At 35.8% G+C, this 27,622-nt stretch overlaps 1 protein-coding gene across 3 annotated transcripts in view; it reads right to left on the bottom strand.

The window, feature by feature from the left end:
• Window positions 1–27,622, bottom strand: part of BMPR1B (bone morphogenetic protein receptor type 1B) — a 519,978-nt gene that overhangs the window by 380,955 nt on the left and 111,401 nt on the right. For all 3 annotated transcript variants that reach the window (XM_056803301.1, XM_007495714.3, XM_056803304.1), the window contains exon 2: window positions 9,262–9,332. The gene's annotated coding sequence lies outside the window, so the exon portion shown is untranslated. The remainder of the gene's footprint in view (window positions 1–9,261; window positions 9,333–27,622) is intronic.

Here is a 27,622-nt window from a genome sequence, read left to right as displayed (position 1 = left end):
CATGCCATTTTAGTGTTGTTAGTACAATATGCAGAAGAAATGCATTAAGGTCTCCAGGAAAATGTCTGAGACATCATGGAGATTTTAAGGAGGATCTATGTGGGATTATGGACAAGAAAGCAATGGTCTGCAATGATATGCTCTGTGCTGAAGAAGACAGTAGCAACACTTGTCACAGAATCACCACCAAGTCTCGTGGAATCATCAACTAAAAGCTCAAAAAGAGCTCAGCAGTTGCCCATTTCAACCCCTTGACTTCGATCTGTATCATATTGATTTTAATTAATAGAGTGACTTGCCTGAGGTCAGCTAGGTGGCAGAGAAGCCATTCAAATGAGATCCAGTGATTGTCCAGTACTTATTTCACGATGCTATAATATCTATTTTGGGGCAAATATATTCCCCAAAGTATCAAAAAGAACTAGAGAACAGAAGAAAAGAAAACATCTTTAAAAAAAAAGAAAGAAAAATAATTCATGTTTTTGTAGTTTTACCCTTGAAATGAAAATGCTGAGGTTACTCTATCCTGGAGTGTCTATTTGATATCCCACAGCTGGAGATGAGATTTTCCAAACAAGTTTCAACTTTAATGTAACCTTAAAGCTTTCAACTGCAAGTGTATATTCAGTGATAATCCTGTTACCAGATATAATGTTTATTTTTTCCATCAGCAAAGTTTATTTATACAATGATGCAACTTATATGAGAGCCTATAATAAACAATTTCTTCAAAAGTCTCCCTCAAAGTCAGATTTTGGAGGTATCTGTGGCAGTTCACTGAGGACTCCTGTACCAGCCTCCATTTCCCTAGAAATTGAGGGATTAACTGCAAAAGAGGGATCGTTCTATCTTCTTTCATTGTACAGAAGTCCAAGGGAGTGGATTAATTCCATTAAATCATGCTTTGAAATGCAAGCAATGTAGTACCAAGAATGTAGAACAAAATGATGTGAATTTATCTACAATTTTGGTCATCATTTTTTTTAAAAAAGCCTTTCCTTCCATCTTAGAATCAATACCGTGTATTGGTTCTAAGGCAGAAGAGTGGTAAGGGCTAGGCAATGGAGTTAAGTGATTTGCCCAGGGTCACAAAACTAGGAAATTCTGAGGCCAAATTTGAACCGAAGACCTTCTGCGTCTGGGACTGGCTCTCTTTCCACAAAGCCACCTTTTTTAAACATTTAAAAGGTGTTCTTAAAAGAAAAAAGTGATATTACCATGCTTTAGTAAGATATAGTTCCTCCATTTCTAATATACACATATGGATCTAGATATACACATAATAATTTAATAAGGAAAGGTTGGAAAAAGGCTTCCTGAGAAGATGGAATTTTTACTGGTACTTTAAGGAAACCAGGGAAGCCAAGAAGTGGAAATGAGGAGGGAGAGCATTTCAGGAATAGGAGACAATCATAGAAAATACTGAGAGTGGAGAGATAAAATGTCTTATTCTTGGCAGAGCAAGGAGACCATTGTCAATAGATTCAAGAATCTGTGGTAGGGAGCAAAGTATAAGAAGACTGGAAATTAGAAGGTTCCTGTTTTATGAAGGGCTTTGAACACCAAACAGAAAAAAGCCTCAAAAGGAGCCTGACTCCAGTAGTGATATGAAGACAGCCTTGATTTCTCAAAGGTTATATATGTCAGTGGGGCATAACACAGCCATTTCAACCAAACTGGGAAGATTTTTAGGACTGTCCCTACTAAGGAATTATATTTTCCACCCAAATTCAAACCCGGCCAACAATAAAATCTCATGACCAAGTCATTTCTCAGAGGAAGAAATTAAAACTATCAATAATCATATGAAAATGCTCCAAATCACTATTGATTAGAGGAATACAAACTAAACCAACTCTGAGATACCACCTCATCCTTGTCTGATGGGCTAATATGAGAAAACAGGAAAATAATAAGTGTTGGAGGGGTGTTAGGTTAACTGAAGTGATACAATCATTGTGGAGAATGATCTGGAACCACACTTTAAAAGAGCCATAAAACTGCATACCCCTCAACCTAGAAATACCACTACTGGGTCTCTATTCCAGAGAGATCAAAGATAGGGGGAAAGAACTTACTTGTATAAAAATATTTTTAGCAGTTCTTTTTGTATTGGCAAAAAATTGGAAATTGAGATGATGTCCATAAATTGGTGAATGACTGAACAGCTTGTAGAATATGGTTATAAAGGAATAAAAATGTGCCATAAGAAGTGACAGAATGAGTTCAGAAAAAACTGGAAGGAATTATATGAACTGATGCAAAGTGAAGTGAATAGAACCAAGAGAACACTGTCTAGGTAACAGAAATACTGCATGATGATCAACTGTAAAGAGCTAAAATATTATCAACAATGAAAGGTTTCAAGATTTCAAGGTTTCCAAGGCACTCGTCATAAAAAATGCTATCCATATTTGCAAAAGAAGAAACTATTCAAGTCTGATTGCAGATAAAAGCATCCCATTTTAAAATTTATTTCTTTCATGAGCTTATTTTTCTTGTCTATATGTCTTCTTTCACAATATCAGGAATATGGAAATGTATTGTGATATGACAGTATTGATATAACCTATATCAGACTATTAACTCCCTTGAAGAGGATGGAGGAGAAGAGAGGAGAGAGGGAATTTTGAATCACACAATGTTGGATAGCTGTTAAAATTTTTTTCTACATATAATTTTAAAAAATGAAAAGCAAGGAATTAAGCTATATCTCTTGCAGTAAAACAATCTTTTAAAAAAAGGCTTGCCAGATGATGAATTCTTTGACTGTAGCAACACAGAAAACAAGGGGAAAAATAAATAAATATATGATCAGCATTTGTTCAGCACCTACTAAGTTCCAGGTACTATATTAAGTTCTGGAAACAGATATAAAGACAAAAGAAAAATCAAACAGCACTTAAGTAGCTTACTTTTTTTATGGAGAAGACAACACTTACATTTATAAAGATAATAGGGACTGTCAGTGACCCTAATGTGGTCCTACATGTGGAAAAAGCTGGATAGTCCATCTAAGATGATATGTAATGAAAGTACCTTGGGGAGAATTTGGAGAATAACTGGTTCTTCTCTACTAACCTGTGGTGGACAGCAGCCTTTTTTGACTGGCCAAAACTAGAGGCATCCCTACAGTCTTTGGTCAACTTCAGAACTCTCTGTTGGTAGATTCTCTGTTGTTGGTTTGATTCATTTGCTGACAAGAGTCCAATAAGAGACAATGCTATCTAAAGACCTTGGATCTCCCCCTTTGAGATCCATATGTAGTCTCATGAGAAGAGACCTCAATCCTTTCCCTCAGCATTTGCAGAACTGGAGCCTAGAACCATAAGTTTCAAAAGTTATACCAGCAAGATGTTTGGATGTGGAAAGTCTGGGAGCTAAGTCCATGCTAATTCAGAATTAACAGCTATAGGAATGAGAAGCTTCCTGACCCATCCAAGAAGCAGCTGAGATAATTCATGATTGGGAATAATCCTGCATTTGGACCTGAATTTGGTGGTACAAATATTTTATAGAAATTGTTCTGAGATCACTTTTCCCAGAGTCAGAGATAGATAGGACATTGAGTCATCAAAGGTGTTGGGAGGAAAAACTTATACTTTTTCTCTTGCAATATCTTTGAAGTAAACATCCCTTTGTTAAAGCTAACTAATAATAACTAAATTAATGGAACTAGAACTCCCTAAAAGTAGAGGTGACACAATACAAACATGAAAGAAAATGCAAATTTGAAAGATCTCTGAATAAAACAGTAGCCAATCATAACTTCAAAAGACTGATGATGAAACATTTTTTCCCTCTTGGCAGAGATAATGGACTACAAGTGCAGAAGGAGACACACACTCTAATATGCATGCCTATTTGTTTTGCATGGGACGATATGTTAGTAGTTACTGATAGGCATAGAAAAGCATTAACAAATAATTTTTTTAATAATTCAGAATACAAAACAAAATTTTCTTATTGCCTTTTAGTACTACTTTTCTTAAACTTAATATCAATCTATATACACAGAGAACTCAGTTTCTTATACAATCATTTATAGAATCTTGAAATGTTCGTGTTTGTTCATGGTTAAGCACACAATTTTTAAAACTTTTTTAAAAAAGAAAGCAAATTAGAGGCAACTGGGTACTCAGTGGATTGAGAGCCAGGCCTGGAGGTGAGAGGTCCTAGGTTCAAGTCTAGCCTCTGACAGGTCCTAGCTGTGTGACCCTGGGCAAGTCACTTATCCCCCAATGTCTATCCTTTACAACTCTTCTGCCTTAGAACCAATACACAATATTGATTCTAATATGGAAGGTAAGATTTTAGTAAATTTAAAAAACAAAAACAAAAAGAAGGCAAATTAATCAGAAGAATTGTGGTATTTTGTGGGAAAACATGTTAAATAGAAAACAATATTCTCTATTAGAGGAGACATTGGTTGACCTAACTCGGAGAGGCAATATGGCATAGCAGATGGAGAGCTGAGTCAGGAACATCTGGCTTTGAGTTCCACCTCTGACACATACTGAATGTATTACACAAGCCAAGTCACCTAACATCACAATGCTCTAGGCAACTCTATCATTGCATAAGTTTCAAAGATCTGTGTCTGGTATGAGTGGAGGGAGGGAGTTTCTTCAACAATAAGATCCTAAATCCAATCCCTCTAACTTCCCTCTCTTCTGTCTTGTGAAAAAGAATAGAATAGGAAAGGAAGGGAAGATAGAAAAACTATTTCAACAAAACTAACCAACTGATAAATGATTTTGATAATATATATAATATTCCACATGTGATGTACAAGTCTCCCACCATTTAAAAACAAACAAATAAACAAAAAAGCAGAGAGATGAATTTTCTCCCCTGTTCTTTAAACCAAGGAACATATTCAATTGCACTAATTAGAAACTTTTAGTTCTAGGATTTGCAGTGGTTGTTATTTTTTCTATTTACATTATTGTGCATGTTGTTTTCCCACTTTAACTTACTTCACTTGGCATCAGTTCATATGAATCTTTCCAAACTTCCCAATATTCTTCATCATTTCACATAGTCCATTAAAATTTCATTATAATCATGTGTCCTAGTGTTGTAAATCTCCCAATCAAAGATTATCTTGTTCTTTGTCCAATTCCTTTGCCACTACAAAAATTACTGTTTTCAATATTTAAGGTTACATGGAATCTTTTTTTTTTATCATTAACCTCTTTAGGGTATATACTTGTCAGTGGTACTCTGAATCAAAAAAATTGGGTCATTTTCATCCCTTTCAAATTCCTTTCCATTGTGGTTGCACCAATTTACAGCAGCATAAATTGTATATAATCTGACTATCATAACTCCATCATTTATTATACCCATCTTCTATCATTACTGCCATTTTTATAAGTATGAGTCAAAACCTCAAGATTATTCTTTGCATATTTCACTTATTAGTGATTTGAGCAGCAAACTTTCATATGGTTACTTGTAGTGTGTAATTTATAGTTTCTTTGTTTATATCCATTGCCCATTTATTCATTAGAGAGGATCTTGATTATTTTTTTGTTCCCTATATATTTGAAATATCAGACCCTCCTCACAAACATTTGATGTAAATTTCTTTTCCTCAAATGACAACTTACTTTCTTATCCTAGACATATTTTGTTTGTGGCCTGAATCTGTTTGCTCTGTTTTTCAAATGTTCGGGAATAGAAGTCAGTTTCACTGCCCTATAGTTTAAAATATCTATTCTCTTTCTTTTTCTGAAAAACGGGTACATTTGCCCATCCCAAATACTGTAGTACTGTTGACATTGTCCACGATCAATTATGACTAATAATTAGTTGCTAGTAGTTTGGCAATCCTAGAGAACAAAAACGTAAAGACAATCTGAACAAGGGAATTGCTAGGCTCTTCCTATCTAATTATTTTGAATTCCAACTCCCCTTTAACCATATTTCTTCTGTCCTTTTCAATGCAAAAGAGTGGTGTTCTTTTTTGTTTTGTTTTGTTAGAGAAAAACCAAACAAAATTATAACCACATGGCACTTCCTTCATTCTGCTATTTTGTTATTAACCCATTTGTGCAGAGGAGTGATCCATTACTGTCTGTCTTCCTATACCTTTTCCAGTATATCAACTCCAAAGAAAAAAGAGGAGATTCTTATATTTGGGCTTTCCTTGTCAACCTCAGCTTAGTTAGACTCTCCTATCACTTTTCCTGAATTATTACTACATGCCTTTATATTCATATCATGTTATCTTCCCTTGTTCCATGCTTTTGAAATCTAATTTGAATTCCACATGTATCCACGTTTATCCCTTTAGATAGCCCCTCTTTTGTCTTACTATTAAAATTGTTTCCTTTTGGAGCTTCAGAATTTCATTCCCAAAAGCCCTCTTGGACCAACTACTCATTTAGAATTTTAGTCCATCTGATCCTACTTATAGTCTCTCCAAACCTTTGCTTTATTCTCCCTCTAATTGTAAACTCCAAATGGGAGTATTTACTTCTTCCTTGGTCAGTTTCTCCTTATCAAAGGAGATAAGATTTGTGAAGCACTTAGGACACCACCTAGCACATAATCAGGGTTTGATAATTAGTCTCCTCCCCTACTCTTCTTCTGGAGAGGTAGAATACAATTTACCCAGTAGCTTCTTTGACCTTTAGAACAATGAACTTGCATAATTGTGGGGTGGGGATTGGGGGAATAGAGAAGACAAGGAGAGGGATGGTGAGACCCAGATAGGGAGAGATGGAGATATATGACTCAAAAACAGAGAAAGACAGAAAAATGGTGATCTAGAATGTATTTAGATAATTTACCTCCCCTATCACTACTATTCTGTTCCTTTATGCCCAATTTATGATGCTTTCCAAATACCTTCATTATTTCTATCTAACTATAGCTCCAGGTCACCTATAGTTAATTCAGTTATAAGGAGGGAAACTAGCCAATAAGGACAAAGTCCTTAAAGCATCCATAATATATTTGGTTCAGTTTATGTTATCATGGAGAACTTGTTTCCAGAAATGTATACTGTCAGTGCAGGGGGCCTTTTACCTCCTCTATTCAGAGGATGTGTCCAGAGGATCCTAACTGTTCCCTATCACAGTACATAGTGATTGATGCAGAGTGATGAAAAAGCCTTTTTTTAATTGGTTTCTTAGTAGAAATAAATGTGCATACAAAAATTAAAGCGAATGGAGCTGTTCTCTCTGAGAGTGAAGGAAGCAAGAATTGCTATCAACTTCTGGATGGGAAGAGCAGCAGCAGCAGCAAGAGAAGCAGTCTCCCAACTGTTGTCTATTGCCTTATTCCAAGGGCCATCACTCCCCAACACCCCCCCACACACACATACACACACACTCCCACTGACACCCAGCTGCAATCACTGCACATCTGTTTCTTTTTGGCTCCCTTATTTTTTTTCACATGGCTCTTCAAAATTGACCAGAGTTAACATTGCCACACCACCAGCCAGCTGGAAGTCCAAATTGTGATTTTATTGTACTGAAGGAAATCAAAATGATGCCAAGATAACTAAGGAAGAAAAAGCAAAAATAATAAAGCCTAAGTCAAAAGAAAATCTGTAGCAGAGATTATGCTACAGTTAACTAAAGGAAAAGGGGAGGAAGAAATCCTTGTAAATAATGTTACTACAGGGGAAGAAAATCAGGTTCTGGAGACTAAATAGATAAAGGATTTTAAAAAGATCTGAAGATGACTCAATATGAGCAATTAGAAACATTAGTGTCAAATGGAATTGAAAGACAGTTAAAGGCAATTAGTATACATTAAATGAGATAACAGGTGGAAATCCAAGAAAATACTCAAAAGGAAATAAAACATTGCATTAAAAACAAGTGACAATGATCAGGGAGCAGTGAAAACATGATTAGTAAAGTTTTTGCTCCTTAAAGAAGAATGAATCCAAAAGGCACCAAATGGAAATTTTTCTCTTCCTACCTTGTGGGATTTCAGATGGAGAAAAATTATGTCTCTTAATAATTGTGTTTCAAAAACAATTGCTTTACACTTAATTGATTATTGCTCTGGGAACCTTATTTTTAACTTCATTTTTGTTCACTGTTGAACACTTTATAAATACTCAGTCTCAAGGGTTTTAAACATTTTGGATCACTTATGGATAGACAATATGAAAAATAGTAGAAGAGGCATAGTGGGTAGGGTGCTAAGACTCATCTTCCCAAATCCAAGTCTGAATCTGGGAAAGTCACATAATCATATTTGCCTCAGTTTCCTCATCTGTAAAATGAGCTGGAGAAGGAAATGGCAAGCCTCTCTATCATTTTTGCCAAGAAAATTCCAAATGGGGTACCAAAGAATTAGACACAACTAAAACGAGCTATATGATATGATAAAAGTACAGAGATGTCCCTCAAAGAGCAACCTAAGAATTATAGTACAGTTAAGTGCTAAGCAGGCATTTCATGTACGAGAAAGAAAATGAAACTGTGGCCTGATATCAAATTACCCAGGATTCTGTCATATCTCTCTCTTAGTAACTGCCTATCTATTTCTCATACCATTAGCCAAAGTTTTAGAGGAAAAAAATCAATTTTAAAGAAAAAATTTAATTGTCACAAAGATTATTAGGAAGCAATGTGGATCACGGAAAGTGTTCTTGATTTAGAGTCAAAGGACTTAATTTGAATCCTGGCTCTGCCACTAACCACACGTGTGACCTTGGCCAAGTCACTGAAGTTCTCTCAGTTCATGAGGGAGTTAGACATAATGATCTCCAAGATTTCTTTCCATTCTGATTCTATGGTCCTGAGATCTAGTCCAACAAATCTTTGTGCCAATGTGGAAAAATAGAAATTAAGTAAATTTACCAAGGTCATAGCTAATTAGATTAATGGATTAAATTTATGTTATTGTTTTTTTTTAATCTAGGTTGTATTAGCCTGGACAATGTTAACTGGAGGATATCAGCAATAAATCTATATTTGGCAAAAGGCTTTAAGTATATAAATGTCTGTTGAATAGGTTGGCTGTGGAAGCCAATATGTCAAATGAAAGGCATGGCTTACTTTCTAATTATGTAACAAATTGACAACCACTTTGTCAAGTTGATTTACTTCCATTTTCTTATCTCATGTGGACCTACTGATAACTAAAGGCACAATTACACATTCCATTCATTGTATAAAATAAGTTATCATGAAGTTCACTTTGACATATCACAAAGCACTAGCTAGTTTAAAAAAATGGTGTATAAAACAAACCTTCTTCCCTCTTTCAGAATAGTTGTAATCTTACCTTTATCAGTAAGGCACTAAAATGACCTTCCTTTTCTTTAACTTCCAGGAATAAAAAAGTTGAATTCTACCCTGTAAGCAAACAAAAAGGTGAAGTTACTGTTTATGTTCACTATATCTTAGCAGAAGCGAACAATAGCTAGGGATTGCTTTCTATGGGATAAACCCCCCAAACAGTGAGAGAAAAATGTATTTACAATAGAGTACTTCACATGTTTTGCTGGACCATCATCCTTATAAACATGAGAAAAAATAATGTGATATATAATGGAATTCCAGGCACTAATGTGGTTTCAAAGTTAACACTTCACCACATTTTCCCCCCAAAGAAGTAAACACTGACAAGTAAACTCTTGGCTTTTGGGGGGATATATTTTTATTTTAAACATAAACCAAGGGGTGGCCACAGACTTTGAGAGATAATAAAAAACTTAAGATTTCTATTGATGCCATTTTAAACCATTTGTTCACTAGAAAATGGAAAGCAAGAAAAGCAATGAGATTTATTTAAAAACCTCAACTTAAATTGATGGAAAGCAAGAAAAGCAAACTTCAAATGCTTTTATAGGCCTTTCTTAGTTCACATATCACTAGCAGCTTATTCTAATAAAAAGCACATCCATGTTACATGAAACTAATATGCAATACAAATATAAAATACAAAATAATACAATTTGTCAGAAGTCTACGAAAGACTGAGAAGAAAAATTTGAAATATGTTAGGATGACATCACCCAAATATTGCTTAAATTTAGTTTTACTTTTTCCCAATCATACATAAAAACAGTTTCCATCATTAAAAAAAAATATTGAGTCTTGAATTCTCACCCAAATATTGATGGTACCAATGATCAACTAAGTGCTTCTCCAAATTTTGATGATGATGTATTGATTACAGAAAGCATACTAAGGCTTTAAAAGCCCCTCATATCACTGAAATGGACTCAGATTTAATATACAATACAAAGAAATAGTAATATTACACAAGTAATTCATACCATATATATGTTTAGAATCTATTTGCATGACAAAAGCATCCAATGGCTCCTTATCTCTCACATCCAGAGAGTTATTAAGTCCTATCGATTATAAATCTAGATTCCCATCTCTTTTTTCACTGTCACTCCCATCTCAGTACTGGCCCAAGTAACAGCACCTATGTGGACTACTGCAGTATCTCCATTAATCATATCTTCTTCCTCCAAACCATCTTGTGGATCACTTAGTCTAGAACTTCCTACTACAGAGATCTAGAACTGAAGAGCACAGATCTTACAAACATCAAAAAGTATAAAAGGCCTCAGAAGCCATATGGTCCATTATCAGTACATTTTACAAATAAGAAAATTGAAACCCACTGAGGAAAATGGAATTGCTCATGGTCATACAGACAGTCATGCCATGATCTAAACTCTGAATCAGCTATGATTTACATTGCTATCTATTTCTAGGTTCAAAAAGATTCAAATTCTTCAGTGATTCCCTATTGCCTAATAAGTAAAGTTTAATTTCCTCTGTTTGGCACTAAAGAGTTTCCAGGCTACTAATACTCTATTTTTTTCTTCTTTATCTCATATTACCTCCATCTTCACAGATGGCACTTCAGTCAAGCTATACTATTCTCTTCTGTATATATACAGAAATACATAGATCTGCTGTATGAAATGGACTCTCCTACCATCAGGAATTTACTTCACATTAACTATAATTGAAACGCCATCTTGCAGAACTCCTTGCTGTACTTATTTAGTGGGAAGGTAGAGGCCCTGGGATTCAACCCCAGAAAGCCTGTAAAATTGTGGCGATAAATCAAGATGACCTCTGAGATTCCTTCCAAGTCTAAATCTATGAACCTTATTATAGGAACATGGAAACATTAAGATGTTTTATTAGTCAGAACACAGCACCAAAGCAATGGGGCACGGCAGCTAATAAATACATAATAAAAAAGGATAGAAGAAGATGGCTCACCTTCCTTAGTTTGCCTTATGTTTTGTTTTAAATTGATTTGTATGACCGGGAAGGCGAAGGGAAAGAAAGGAAGGGAAATAAGTTTGATCATATCACTTGGGAAAAATTGAGTGGAAATTTGTTACTGCATGTAATTGGTAAATATATGTGTACATATATTTACATATATATATTTCATGATATATAAAATAAATTGACCTACATGCTATGCTAAAAGAAGACCTTGGAAAAAACTAAATTTGTAGCTGAGGACTAAAATCTTGACCCCAAGAAAGGACTAAAAAGAAAAGGTAATATTATCTTGGAGCACTCTGCTTTGTCTTCATTGGGTATAGGGATCTCTGTACTATTTACAAACTATTAGCTTGCTTTTTATCACATAAGGATTCTAACTTCTATATCTTATCAGACTGGAATTGAGATATCAGAGGCTGATCCTAAAGAGGTGAAGATCAGAAGCTAATCCTGGAGAGCAAGATCCAACAAAGACCTTATGCCCAATGACTACTAGCCCTCATGAGATCAGGAAAACAATATCCAGCTGTTATGACATAGAACAGATGGCAGGGAAAAAGCCCAAGGATAGAAGCATTATGACAAAACCAGAAGACTTCTAATAGTCCTATAATTTCAGGAATTAAATACTTTGGCCACAGGAGAACATAGGACTCATTGGGAAAGAATCTGATGTTGGGAAAGATTGAAAGACAAAGGAAAAGTGAATGGCAAAGGATGATGGCTAGGATAGTATTATGGAAACAATAAACATGAGCTTGACTAGACTTTGAGAGACAGTGAAGGATAGAAGGGTCTGGCATGCTATGGTCCATGGCATCATGGAGAATCATACATGACTCAACAACCACAAAACAACTTCAGAGGCACTAACTGCCCCTACAAGTGTACCCTGGCACACATGTTCCCTATATATGTGCTCTCTATGTGCATCCTTCTTATGCATATCTTAGACTCATCACTGGTTATGTGTGTGTATTTGTGGGAAAGTACCCAAGTTTATGGAGTCAATGATATTTTGAAACTCTTCTTACTACAGATGTTATTTTGTTTTAAAATATTTGTGGTCTCTGGCTAACTAGGAAAACAATAAGCTCATCAGTGAAAGCATAAAGAACCAATTACCTTGAAACTGGGGTAGTAATCATGAAGTCTATGAGCATGGGAAGGATGCATTCTGGGTACTATAGTTGGTGTATAGTTGCTACTGTTGATATCTTATCCCCTTAGTAAACTCTAAGGGCAGAGATTGTCATGTAAACTTGTTATCTCCCCCAGCACTCTCTTTAATACATGTACATTATTATTTGTTAACATCTCTATCATCCTATGATACCTTTGGAATAAAATCACTGTTCTCCAACAAAAAACTAAATCCCTAAGAAATTCTGTGACCCACAAATGGCATATATTCTTATATAATAAAAGTACATATGCCATTATTTAGAAATTCATACAATTTGGGGAAATGTGAGGAAACAGGGAAATGAAGTAACATTTAGGCTCTATGATTCAGAGAACTTAGAAAAAAACTAGCCTAAAACATTGCATACTGGATTTGAAATCACATTAAATGCTATGTATGTACATATTCCCACAACTGGTACACATATCAAATGTATCTGTAAAGCAACTTAGCTCTATTTGCTGAAAGATAGTTAAATTGTCTTTGTTTTCACTTCATCTCACCTACTTTAGAGTGCTGAATTCTTAGAAGGCAACCAAAACTTTAAAATAATTTTATCTTTCAAGATACCAGTGGTAAATGTTAAAGATGTTGGTTTTTTCATAGGGAAAGTCTGTACCTTTATACAAAAAGAATCATGGCAGCTCTTTTTCTAGTGGCAAAAAATATGGTGAGTAAGGAGGAGAAGTGGGTGCCCATCATTTTGAGAAATGGGAGAACAAATTATGATATATAAATAATAGCATATGAATGTGATAACAGCACCTAGATCATAAAGGTTGTTTTGAGGATCAAATGAGATGTCTGGTCAAGGCACTCTTCTTAAACAAAGGTTCTGGGAGGATGTCTCTGACTTCTGATCAGAGGGACACCAGGTTTCTTCCAGATGTGAGCCCCTGAGCTAAATTAACTATTTATTTAATAACTTTGGAAATAGGGAAAATCTCAAAGATTTCAGAATTCTGGTCAATATAGTCACCAATCATCTCTAAAAAAGAAACTGATGATGAAATATGCACATCAAGCCTAATTGCAGAAAAGCAAGAGAGTAGAAGTGCAATATTTTCAGATAAATGTATATGGCCAACAGCTTGACTTGTTTTGTTTTACAATGTTTATTAATCACAATGATAGATCCTATTGCAAAGGAAAAGTCATGAAGTGAGAGTGAAGTTTAAAAAAATCAATAGAACATTTTATTAGGAAAAATTGGATCTTTATGTAGAAAATCTAATAAATTTTTCAACATATCTCCTTTTAGATTCCTAAAAAAAAACGTATCAAGAGTAATTTAATTCAATTATTCAAAAGACCTAGGATTTAGTCATTAGGAGTACTCATTCCTTCAATTCAACTCACAATCCCTCTATGTCTTTTTAGACTGCTTCTTGAGTTATTGTGGGTGGAAAAAATATCACTTCATAGTCAACAATAACAATTCTATTTCTTTATCTATGAGGCTATTCCTCAGGTCCATACTCAGACTTTCTAGCTTGGTTTTGCCCTCTACTAGCACAACCTTCCCTTCCCCCATACATTGCCATAAGTTTAGTGGAGTCTAGTATGAACCCATCCAAACTAAGGCACTCTAAAATATGTAAACAGCCTCTGGGCATACTGAATGCTGAACCAGAAATGCATTCTTTTGCTCCCCAGAAGAATTTCCTATTTATAACTTCTTAGAAGACCTCAAAACCATCTTTACACTTCATATTTTTAATTATAAGGTTCTGTAATGTTACTGTTATTGGCTTAATTACAAGATTTGCAGGAGAAATGAGTTTACCCAGAATTCTAAGCCACCATGATGGCCTTCAAGGCAAGCTGAAAGGAGAGATGGATTGTTTTTGTTTGACAATTTCTCCACCTTCACCCGGTTGCCACCTATAATTCAACCATCTGAATTGCTTACAGCTTCTATTGACTATGCCCTGCTTCCTTGGTATGGCCTCATGATGCTATGGAACTGCAATTGTTCCATTTACTTATAATTGATTCTGAGAGTTGGAAGAGATTTCAACAGCTTTCTAGTCCAACTCATACAGCAAAAGAATTTCCACTAGAGCATACTAGACATGTGATTGTCTAACCTCTGCCTGAAGATTTTCAAGGGGGGGAAACCTCTCTTGGCAGCCCATTCAACTTGTAGTTCATTCTAATTGTGAAAACTTTCATTAATTCAAGTCTAATTTGTCTACGTTAATTCCTGTTCCATAACAACCCTTCATACCCCTGAAGGCTGCTATCATGGTACCTCCAAAGTCTCCCCTAGGTTTTCACTTACCAAGTTAAATATGCCCAGTTCCTTCAAATGATGTTCATATGATAGGGACTCGGGAACTTTTACTGATCTAGTTTCCCTCCTCTGTATACTCTGTATACTCACCAGTTTAACAATACCCTTCTTAAAAAGTGATGTCCAAAATTGAATAAAATACTCCAGGAGATAGGGAATAAGATCACTCTACAGTGGTACTAATATTCCCTTATAACAGTCATGGCAAACCTGTGACATGGGTGCCAAAGATGGCACACAGAGTGCTCTCTGTGGGCACATGTGACACCCTCCCCTTCCTTACAATGCTCACCTCTCCAATTCATTCCTAGAAAGGCAGAGGGACTCAGGTGGAGCTACTTCCCTCCTCATCTCCACCATGCCTGATGCCATTTTTTTTCATATCTCCCACTCCTTTGTCTACCAGTCCAATGGGAGTGCTTTCTCCTTCCCCTGTGTAGGGTAAGGTGGGGGAGCCAGGCACACCCAGCACTCCATGTGACAGAGGGGCACAGCACAGGTAACAGACACCAAACTTGGTCTGGGGTGGAGAGTGGGGTAGGACCCAGTACTCCATCACTGCTCTATAATATGATAGACACTGGCTGCCCAATGAGATTGTAATGGGCAGTTATAGGATAATAGACTTATAGCTGCTACAAAAGACCTTAGAGAGTTAACTGATAAACTTTTACTCCTTTTTTTTCATTTTATTAAACAATGAGGCTACAAAGGAAGACAAACTGTTTTTGCCTCAAAGAGCTCACTTTATAATATGGCAAACAATAAGTAAATAACTAAGTATAAGATATATAATATATATGGGAGATAATCTAGTCCAATTCTCTAGTTTTACAGAGAAGCAAATAGATTCAGAAAAGTTGGGTGACTTGCCCAAAGACAAACTGTAGCACATTCCAAACTTTTAGCTATAATCAAAATAAACCACCTTAACCTCAAATTACTGCTTTTCAAAGGATGTCATGTACATAGTGGTTATAGCATAATTTATGAATTATGACAGTCATCATAATTTATTAAGTACATATTGTTTTATGGAATAATATTAGGCACTAAAGTTTTGAAAGAAACTGCAAGAAAAAATATTGTTAAGCAGATACATAAACAACAGAAATCTATTAAATGAAAAGAATTGCCATTTAAGTTTTAAATTTACATATAAAAAAAGGAACTTCCATATTATGTTTTAAAAAATTCTTTTTTTGGTCCATGTACCTTAAAACCACCACATACTGTCAAGATACCATAAAACTATACTGCCCTCAAGTTAAAAAAAAGACTAATAAATGATCAGTTTTATAAGATACAATTATCAGTTACAAGATATTTAGACATAGCTATAAGGTTAGTTTCGGGTTTTTACTTTCTATAAATATTTTAATTTATTGAAAATATATTCAAATATGTATTTAAAAAATTCCTAACCAATATTCTTCCATTTGTCATTCCAAAACTGATCAACTCAGAGTCATTCAAAAAGGCACTTTTGTGAGGCAGCAAAGCCCCCAAATACCAGTAACAGGAAACATGCCTTGCTATTTTAATGCCAATTATCAAGATTTCTGGGCAATTACTCACAAAGGGAAACAGCTTAAAATCATTATAAAGATTACATTAAGATAATTAAACAAACTACTTGGAATCAAGAGTATTTAAGATCTATTCAGAAAATGAATAGAGTAGAGCAGAAGACAACAAAAGATACTGATGGAAATTACAGAAAAGTGTTACAGCATGAATAAGCATATGTTTTCCCTTGAAAGTCAAAATATGTTCCACTGAACTTTTTAAGAATAGATATAAAATGTACCTAAGGTGTATATTCTTTATGCAGCATGCAAAATGCCTTAAATGGCAGCAAGATCAAGTTAAGAGATTTTATAGCCATACCACTCAAGTACAATAAAGACCCCCTAATTGTATATCATGCCCAGGTGCCATGAAAATTTCTTCTGCAGGTAGGACAAAAAAACCTTACCTAACCAAGGTATTAAAGGTCGATATCAGCAATTTTTGTAATAATCAGAAATTAAAAACTAAGGAACTGTCTTCCTAATGGAGAATGGCTAAACAAGTTATAGTATATGAACAAAATAGAATGTTATTATGCCATAAGAAATGATGAACTGGATAGTTTCATTGGATACTGGAAAGACCTCTATGAAATCATGGAAGACCATAGTACTAGGAGGATGATTTATATGACAATATTATAAATAAAACTGCTTCAGAAACCTGATTAATGAAATAATTGCAAATAATCATTTGTCCAAGGGATTAATGATAAAACATACTACTCACATTCTTCAAAATAGGTGATGAACTTAAAATGGGGATACATCCATTTTCCTACATGGCTATAACATGGCAATTTGTTTTGATGGATTATGAACTTCTATGAAGATTTGATTTTTTTCTTAATTGCTCTATTGTGAGGTATACAATGGAACAGAAGGAATTTAAATGCATGTAAAAACATATTTTAAATAAAAATTCTCTATATCTCCATAGGTCAAATCCATTTGAAAATACTATGCAACACTAAATTTGTGGAATTGTTAATATGAGAGAAATTAAAACCATGAGCCACAGCAGTATCCTCCCCCAAGTGGGAGTATCTAAATCCCATTGAACTTGTATATAACTCCCCAGAACCTGTCTGAAGGTAAGAAGATGAGTGCCATCCCATCTTCCCTAAATTACTCCATCTTAGGGTTTGCCTACAACACAATCCTACTTCCAGAGGGCCAAACAGAGCAATTTCAATTCTACAGCATGTAATAGATTTATGTTCAATTTTATTTTCCATTTACATTGTTTCCCTCTCAGTATGGTTTTCTTGCTTCTGCTTAATTTATTCTACTTTTAATCACTTCATAAGTCTTCCCAAGTTTTGTTGTGTTTTGTCACATCATCATTTGTGGGCTCAGAAGAATCATAGAATCTTAAATCTCTAAATATCTCCTCTTTCCTAATCAATGTCTTCATTTTTATAATCCATCTTGCCATGCTTCCTTGCCTTTTTAATTTTGGTGCCTCCCCTCCGATATTGTCTCCAATTAATCCTGTCATGCATATTGTTTTTATAATTATTTATATGTGGCCTCTTCCATTAAAACTATAAATTAATTGAAGGCAAATACTTTTTTCATCTTTCTTTGTATCCCCAGAATGATGCACAGTGCCTGGCACATAGTAGGCAGGTAATAAATCTTTGCTGACTTACTGACTTTTATCTAATTAAAAAATAGCAAAATATGAGCAAAAGATCTAATGGTAAATGAAAGTAAATTAAGAAAAGTAATTCATCCTGAAGGTCTACGTAAACCAAAATCTAGCAATTTCTGTCAGAGCAAAATTTCCATCATCATTGCACGTAGACATGAAAAGATCATTCGTACCACAAGAAATATAAAAGAAGTAATTGACTGCAATAAAGTAATTCAATAAACTTGGTGGTGAGGTACAATGAAAAGAAGTCCAGTAGTTCAATGGCACATCTACAGGGCACTCCATAGAAATTAGAAAAAGTATGGGTTGCAAATACTAAATTCTGAGGAGTGAAAATCAGTCCTTAAACACGTTTCCATGTTACAGTAAATCTCAGAAATTAATACAGGTAAAGCCTCAAAGGTAGTTAAGAACAGATCCATTTAAGATATATTTCAATTGTAATGATTAAAAAAAAAGGAAATTAGTTAATGCTGATCAAAGTTCATGAAAAAAAGAAAAATAGTTTACAATATGAACGTAATAGGTTTTTCTTTTTCTGAAATATTACATTTCCCTTAAACATTTTAAAACAATTCTTATTTTTTCTAAAGCACATGTATATCATAATATTGCTTCAACCCCATTACCACAACTTGCTAAATATCACTATAAATAATAGATTATTTAGTAAGAATTTTTATCTATTTATTGTTATATTACTTACTATTATTTATATGTAAATATCATTTTTTATTTTCTTTGTAGCTGTAGTGATGTCAATCATCTTTCCCTGCCTCTGGGAGTGCCACCACACAAGATGGTGTAACAAAAGAGTAACAAAAGAATTTGGGGAAAATATATACCATTTGGGGAGTCCAGGGACAAGGAAAGATGATTGACATTACTATAGCTACAAAGAAAATGGGAGTGTTCAAACTACATTGAAAGGATACAGTCAAGCAAGGGGAAAGGAATCATAGCTAGAGGATAAGGTATAAGAGATGGAGCTTCTTCCAATGGATACTAAAGGATGGTTCCTGCCCAGGTGTGGGTCTTCTTGGGAAAGAGTCTGATACAATAGGGGAGACTACCTAAAACAAAGAGGATCCTTGGCATAAGCTTAGTCCCATCCTACTAGGACTGTCATTCCCCTTAAGGGTCTCCCACTCAGCCCGAAACTGCCAGCTTGGTATTCCCTTCAGGGTAGATTCCCATGGGAAAAGGGAACACGGACAAGCTTTGGGGTCTCCAACTTATAAGCTAGTCCTGAAACATGGGGTTCATCAGATCTCACTAGATCACAAGTTTGGGATTCCTAGATTCCATGTTGACACAACAAAACAAGGATTCAGGACAACTCCAAGAGACTCATGACAACCACCATAGAATGAAAAGAGGGAGTTTAAATGCAAATTGAAACATAACATTCTTTATTTTCTCCATGAATTTTTCTCTAGAATAAGAACTGTCTTCCACACCATGATAAAGCCAGAAATATGTATTAGATCAGCGGTTCTCAACCTCTCAATTTGTAGCAATGAGAATACATAATGCATATCAGGTATTTACATTCTGAATCATAACTGTAGCAAAATTACAGTTTTAAAGTAGCCACCGTTTGGGGTCACTGCAACATGAGGAACTGTATTGCGGGGTCACGGCATTAAAAAGGTTGAGAACCACTGTATTAGATGATACTATATATACAGCCTATAGTTTGTTTGTTTTTTATTAAAGAGGACGAAAACACATTGAAATTCAGACCAGATGCAGAGAAACTTAGTATCTTAGAAGAGAAGGAGGTAGTAGAAAACCAGTCAGTCAACTGGTATTTCTTAAGCTCTTTCTATTTGCTACCCAAATAAGTTAATTTCTCATTATCTGTTTACATTTGCAAAAATTCAACTAAATTTTAGGTATTTGTGAGGCACTAACATTATATTAAATAATCATGTTTTTCTACGTTTTTATTGTTAGGCCCATATATTTTAAAGTGTCACTATGGTCACTTAAGCAGAGACTCAAAAAAAAAAGTGTTAGTGAACTTATTAACATGCAAGAGATTTCAACATTAATGAAAGATTTGGTATCTTTGGTGTCAACAGACATAAAGTTAAGCAAGGAGTTCTGAGGGAGGAGGAAGAAGTTTAATAAAAAAGTCATAGATAAAATTGAAATATTTGACCAGTTTTGAAATGAAAGTTGGATTCTTATCAGTCAAGTTTAATGATTAAATGTCTTTAAGAGAAAGCTTAATGGGTGTTGCCAATTACATGAGATTTTTCATCCTTAAGAGTTAGAAAAGCATTTTTTTAAAGTAACCTTCCAAACTTGTCTCTTGAAGCAACCACACACACTACCAACCACTCCCCTTCCTTACACACAATCAGGTAAGTAGGGCTGAGATTAATCAATTTGCTCACATCATAGCTAACAAGGTCACACTGAGGCCAGGACTGAGCATTTGACCTTCCTGGTTTTAGGCCAGAACATTGTTTGGTTCCCTTTTCAAAATGCCAGCTAGTCTGGGAGGAAGAACATTAGCATTTTGCACCTGGGCCATGAAAGCACTGGTCACTCAAGGAAGAGAGAGAAAGCCTCTCGTGTCTGATTAGCCACATCTTATGAAAATAAATGTCCTGGTTTTTATTGCTTAATACTGTCTGTGTTGGCTAGGGTAGTTAGAAGGTCCCAAATACCTAAAATATCAACGAATTTTTTCAAATTCAGTTTCAATGCAGATGACAAATGAACACTTATTTGGTTGGCAAAAAGCTTACAAGTACAGATTGACTGACTAGTTGCATTGCCTTCACTGCCTCCCTTCCTAAGATATCACATATCTCCTGACTCTAAGCCAAGGACTGTGTTTTAGGAAGATGTTATAAAGGAAGGAAGGGTGAAAGTAGATAAGCGTTTGAATCTGATCTCAGACACTTATTGCTGTGTGACTCTGAGAAAAGTCACTTAACCTTATTTGTCTCAACTCCTCGCTTTCTTATCTATAAAAAGATCTGGAGGGAAAAGATGGCAAACCACTCTAATATTGCAGCCAAGAAAACCCCAAATGGGGTCATGAAATGCTGGACATGACAGAACAAAAGCGAAATGTGTTGGCCAACATCTACAAATGGTGAGTGTTGAACAACAATCAGTAAATCAGTAGTCTTCTCATTTTGACATCTCTATATTTTTGTCTTGCTTATTTACATGTATTTTTCTTTATGCTGTTAGAAAAGTCTACATGTAAAGTTTCTGTCCTTATCAAGATGCCAGGTGATTGAGAAGCTATAGAATTTTAATGCAGAAAAATTTGTGTGCAGCCTGGTCCACAAAGCAGCTGCCTCTGAAGAGCAGATGATAAGGGAAGCCATTGGCTACACTTTTACCTAGAAACAGTCAAACATTAAGTCGATGAGAGAATACTGGAGGACAAATGAGACAAGTCTTATTGTAGAGACAGTAAAAGATAGATCAGTGCAGAAGAATATTTGATGATAATGGTGAGCCATGTAATATGTGTCATGGTAAGAGTATGCTAGAAGTTTAGAGGAGTGTTTAGTGGTCTTAAGGCAAAGACCTTTGGTAAAAGCCTCTTCTTGACAAATTATTGTGGTGGTTTGGTGGAGGAAGGTGGATAGTGTGGCTCAAAAAACTGGTAACCACTGGATTGTGTTTGATGTTTCTACTAAAACAAATATAATATACATGCAGAGTGTAAAGCAATCAATCGAGGAAGCAAGTAATGTCATCTCTATAATATCAGATCCAGTAGAGGACTCCTATAAACTTATTAGTGGAGATCATCTATGTTCTAGTTAAGAAAAGGTAACCTAGTTTACAGTTCATTCAATATATAAAAATGTAATCTGTTAATGTGGTCAAAGTGATTAAAAACAACAATCACCACCATCATGGACTATGGATCACAAGATAATCAACTAATAATAGCTTGTTTTTGCTTTCAATTTACATATAGAATCTACATACCTATAAAATGGTTTTTAAAAATATAAAATAAAATAGCACGGGGAAAAATGTGTCAACTCTCAAAAGGATATACTTATGATAGAGACAAGAAAAGAGAGGTTTTGCAGGACTTGTGGACCAAGACGCAAGAATGCAAGAACCAGGGTTCCAACAGAATGTCCCCAGTTGATGGCAGTTTGAGCTGACAGGGGGGAGGGGCTTTTGGACTTGGTCTCTGACTGGGGGACACACTCTCTCTCCCTGGAGGTTTGAAACTGGCTGAAAGACTTTTGTGAGGCTGATTTAATTTTTTTTTAATTTTCTCTGACTGTGCAGTTGAAGTTGACACTGAGAAGAGAAATTTAGCTTTTGGGACTTGGTCTCTGTTTTCTCTGGCTCTGAGCAGTGGAAGCTGATCAGGGGAGAAGCTTTTGAGTTGGTGATCTATAAGAGAGTTGAGCTGGCCAGGAGAAAAGGAGAAACTGAACTTTGTTTCCTTCTGGAGTTAAGCTGAGAGACCTGGCTGATTTGTGAAGAAGAAAGAAGACTTGAAAGGGCTGCTGTCCTCCATCTTCCTAACCGTCTAAGAGTCAAACTTGTGACTCCCCAAACCCCCAATTTTATTTCATTTAGATTAGGGAAATTCCTCATCCCTCTTACCTCAGTTTCCCTTCCTGTTATCTCAATAAACCCCTTGACTGAGAAAGCAACTAGAGTATCTTTATAGTTCACTTAGGAGGGAGGGAAGGAGCCAAAGGCTTCAAGAAGAACTGGGGGGGGAAAGGGTTGGTAATGGGAGGGAGTGAGGGAGGAAGGGGGTTAGGAAATAGATTCATCCATCAGTAATCAGTAGGGATCAGTAGGCAAACCCCAGAGTAAACCCCAGAGCAATGTCCCCTGTGTACCAGCATCTCTGTGTGGTGGCATCCCTCAGCATTTCTCTGTCTGCCTCCATTACCAATAAGCAGCATCAGGTTCCTGTAACAGCCCTCTCTAGTCACAGCCAGTCAGAGAACAACAGTCATTGCCGAAGAAACAGTTCCCCTCAGTTTACCTTCACTATCTCAAGAAGTAATTGTTTCCAGTCAGTTTACCTCTCTATTTCAAACAAGTAGTAGTTTCCAGTCAGTTTACCTCTTCTATCTCAAGAAGTAAGTTTCACTCAGTTTACTACTTTATTTCAATTTGCTGTATAGAATATGGTAAACCCCAAAGCAAGCGATGGCTGCCAAAACCACCACACAAAAAACTATCTGTTTGAACATCTTTACTATCTTTCCTGCCTGTGGGATTGTTGGGTATAGTCAGACTACTGGGGTGTCAATTGAAATAAAATGGTAAACTTAGAGGAAACTATTACTTGTTGAAATAGAGAAGGTAAACTGACAGGAAACTGTTTCTTCACAATGACTGCTGTTCTCTGACTGGCTGTGACTAGAGAGGGCTGTTACAGGAACCTGATGCTGCTTATTGGTAATGGAGGCAGAACAGAGAAATCCTGAGGGATGCCACCACACAGAGATCAACCTCACAAAATCAGCCTCACAAAAGTCTTTCAGCCAGCTTCAAACCTCCAGGGAGAGAGAGTGTGTCTCCCAGTCAGAGACCAAGTCCAAAAGCCCCTCCCCACTGTCAGCTCAAACTGCCATCAACTGGGGACATTCTGTTGGAACCCTGGTTCTTGCATTCTTGCATCTTGGTCCACAAGTCCTGCAAAACCTCTCTTTTCATGTCTCTATCACATGCTTTTTGCTTAAAATATATATATATATATATGTATATTTGAGTTATGAATAAAATGGCAGTACTTGTTATTAAATTTCCCTCAAAATGGCAGGGAAACCAAATAGTAGGGAAATCCAAACTATGATGACTGGGATTAAAAAAATAAATTAACTATATTTTAAATCAGAGACAAATATGAAAATGCCTAAATTCAAAGTGTTCTTTTTTGTACTTTATTCTCTTGTTATCACACAAAGTAAAATTAGAATGGCATTGGGTTGTTGTCTACAAAAGTAATTTAATGAGAATCTACTTGGGCATCTAGTGTAAAATATACATAATTTAGTGAAGAAACCAAGTAAATATATAAATATGATGTGCAACTATGGCTATAGTAATACATGAACTTGAAAGATCATGTGGGATGGGGACAAAGCACTGAATTTGTACTTAGGAAGACCAGAGTTCAAATCTAGCTTGAGAACTTTCTAGCCAGGCAAGATACTTAACTTACTTAGATACTTAACTGACCTGTGCCTCAGTTTCCTTATATATAAAATGAGGAGGTTATTCTTTGGTCTCTGAAGTCTCTTACAACTCTATATCTATGATCTTATGACCTCCACTGAAATCTGACTTCTGTCCCTATCAATTAACTCTGCCTGTTCCCTCCAAGCTCATTGGTACCTCTCTATTGCTATATCAAATGACTTCTTCTCAGTCCCCATCTTTTTTTACCTTTCTGCAGCATTTAACACTGATTCACTCTTCTCCACATGGATACTCTCTCTTCCTGGATTGTTTCTGCTACTGATCAGGCATGCTTTCTTAGATATCTGACACATCTTTTTTATTCTCTTTTTCTAAGACCATCACCTTGAACTTTATTTACAGGTGTACCACAGGAACTCTCCTGTTCTTCATATACTCTCCCCTGGAAGCCCCATTAGCTTTCATAGATTCAATTATTTTTTTTAAAAATAATTATGCATGTGTATGTATGCGTGTCTATATATCCAACCTTCATCCTTCCTGAGTTCATATCCTATATATCCAATTGGATCTCCCAATGGCATTTCAAATTCAGTATATTCGCCAGAGAATTTATTTTCTTAATCCTTAGACCTGTCCTCAACATTTTGACTTCTGCCTTTATCTCACAAGCATGTTAATTCCACCTCCAAAAAATATCACATTTTCCCCATTCTCTCTACTTGTACCAAATTACTCCAGCACAAGCCTTCATCATCTATTGTCTTGAATATTTCCATAGCTTTCTAATTAGTTTCCTTGTATTAAATCCCACCACTCTAATCCATCCTCCACATAGCTACCAAGTTGAAATTCCTAAATCATATCTCTTACCATGATACTGCCTTGTCCAAGAAACTTCAGTGACCTCCTATTGCTTCTTATATGAAATATAATCTCTTTTTGGTATGTGAAGTCCATCACAAACTGGTTCCAACCTATTTTCCCCAAGATAAGTATATGTTGCTTCCCATTACACTTTATATTCTAGTCAAAATAGCCTGTGTATGACATGGCATTTTATCTCCCACTTGAGTTATTTTACTCATGCTATCCTATCTGCATCCTTGGAACACCTCACATCTGCCCTCCCCCCTCTTTCTTCAAAAACCTCTCATTTACTTTAAAGCTCAACTCAATTATCACCTGCTTAGGTCCCTCCTGACTCCCCCCCAGTTGTTACTACTACCAGTACCACCACTCCTCATCCACAACTCCCAAAAAGCAGTTTGATGACAGAGAGCTTACATTTTCTTTTTTTTCTTCAGAACTGACTTGTTAAGCAGTTCAAAGAGAATTAATTTAAACATCTTTAGATTTCTTGAACACCATGTTTTGTTTTGTTTTTTCATAAGAGTCTGGACTTCAAGAAATCATCAATGAAAACCACTTAGATCTAGAACCAAAGACCAAATTGAAGACTGCAAGGATCCAATGATCACCTTCTAAAAAGAACCTATAAAGGGAAAGCCCTAGGAATGTGTGAGATTAAAATTAATATTTAATAACTCTAAGTATTATATTTTATAATATTTATTAACAATCACTTGAAGTAGAGGAAATAAAAAGACAAAAGTAAAGCCTGAGTAAAGAGAATTTTCCCGACCACAATAGTGGGAGAAGAGAACGAGAGAGGTGGGGTTACAGAAACTTTATCTCCAAAATGTAAGGATGTAAGGTGAGGACAAAGTAGGATTCTGGGAATCGGAGTCCTAGATTACACAATTCTAATTACACAAATGTCACAGCTAAATCCCAGAGCTCTTATATCTAAGATAAACTATTAGTAGCATCCAGAAAGAAGCAGTTAATTATTAAGCAACTACATTCCAGATCACACAAAACCCCCAAACTAGAGAATTTAAAAATGTAATATTCTAACTACCTTACTTTTCTATTTATATTCCCTGCACTTAGTACAATACTCTTCATAGAGTAAGTGCTTAATAATTTTTTATTAATTTTGTAATAAAAAAAACAGGGGGCAGCTAGGTGGCTCATTGGATTGAGAACCAGGCCTATAGATAGTAGGTCCTAGGTTAAAGTCTGACCTAAGACCCTTACTAGCTGAGTGAACCTGGGCAAGTCACTTAACCCCCATTGCCTAGCTCTTACCACTCTTCTGCCTTGGAACCAATATGTAGTATTGATTCTAAGATGAACAGTAAGGGTTTTTAAAAAACAGAAGAAATGGGCTTATTACCTAGAATTATTTGCTCTACATAACTGTGCATAATTCTAGGTGAGTGGGAGAAGGATTTTTAATGGAACAGAAAATTTTTAAGTATTTCTGTCAAGCCCAAACGTAGGGGGAACCTTGAAGTAAAAATACTAGATGGCAGAGAAAACTAGAAAGGCAAATTTATGTGAACAACTAGAATGAGCTACATAATGAAGTAGTACTAACATTTTTTTCTTTTCCCCCCCCCAGATAACATGTCAATACAATCTTTAATAATATTCTTCTGAAAAAAAATCATTTTCTGATATTTTGTAATTCATGTTCTCCTCCCTCTCCCTTCCATCTTCCTCAAGATGGTAGGTAATATGATATAGATTGTACATGTACAATTGTACAATAGATATCTGCATGATAATCCTGTAGGGAAACAAGACATGTATCACTTACACTAGAGAAAAATTCATTGAGGAAATAAAGTGAAGACTGGTGTGCTTCAATGTGCATCCAGACTCCCATCAGTTCCTCCTATGGAAGTGGATATCCTTTTTTGTCATGAGTCTCTTGGAGTTGTCCTGATCCTTGAATTGCTGAAAATAACTAAGTCATTTACAGTGGATCATGCAACATTCTCCTGGTTCTGCTCACTTCACGTTTCATCACTTCATATAAGTCTTTCCAGGGGTTTGTATTAGTGGGTTTAGACACAGGGGCTTTAAAATGCTAGGAACAGGAAACCAGCTGCTAGAGGGGACGGATGAATGTGTAGCCACTTTCTTCTTCATCCACTAAGCTGGTCAATCTTAATGGAGTCTGGACCTGACCAGAAGGTGTCAACCCCTCCCAACTTTCTTCTTTGAATTTTGAAATCTTCCCTCCTATTACAAACTTAGAGACAGTCTTCTGTATACTAAAGGACTAATTTATTTCTGGAGAAAGAAAGATAGGGAGAGAGAGGGGTAGAGGGAAAAGATGAGAGTCCCTGATGACTTTTTTTTCACTATTAACTGGTGAAGGCTTTTTGTCATAAAATCACTTCAGAGAAATGGTTTGACTAGTGAGTTTAAATCAGCAGAGGTCTTCAGTGGGCAATAACTTCTTTTGTTCAGCCTAGGTAGAAAGGGTCATGGAAAGGCAACTCCCTCTCTGGCTCTTGTCAGTCTCTGGTGAGAAAGTGGAGAGTGAGAGAGTGTGACCAGACTCAGTTCTGGCCAACAGTTTTCTCCTCCTTTGAATCTTCTTTTGAATTCCATGGAATTCCCTACCCCAGCTGGCTC

This window comes from Monodelphis domestica, chromosome 6 (assembly GCF_027887165.1).
Source record: "Monodelphis domestica isolate mMonDom1 chromosome 6, mMonDom1.pri, whole genome shotgun sequence".
Taxonomy (NCBI): Eukaryota; Metazoa; Chordata; class Mammalia; order Didelphimorphia; family Didelphidae; genus Monodelphis; species Monodelphis domestica.
This window is presented reverse-complemented; position numbering and strand designations above follow the sequence as displayed.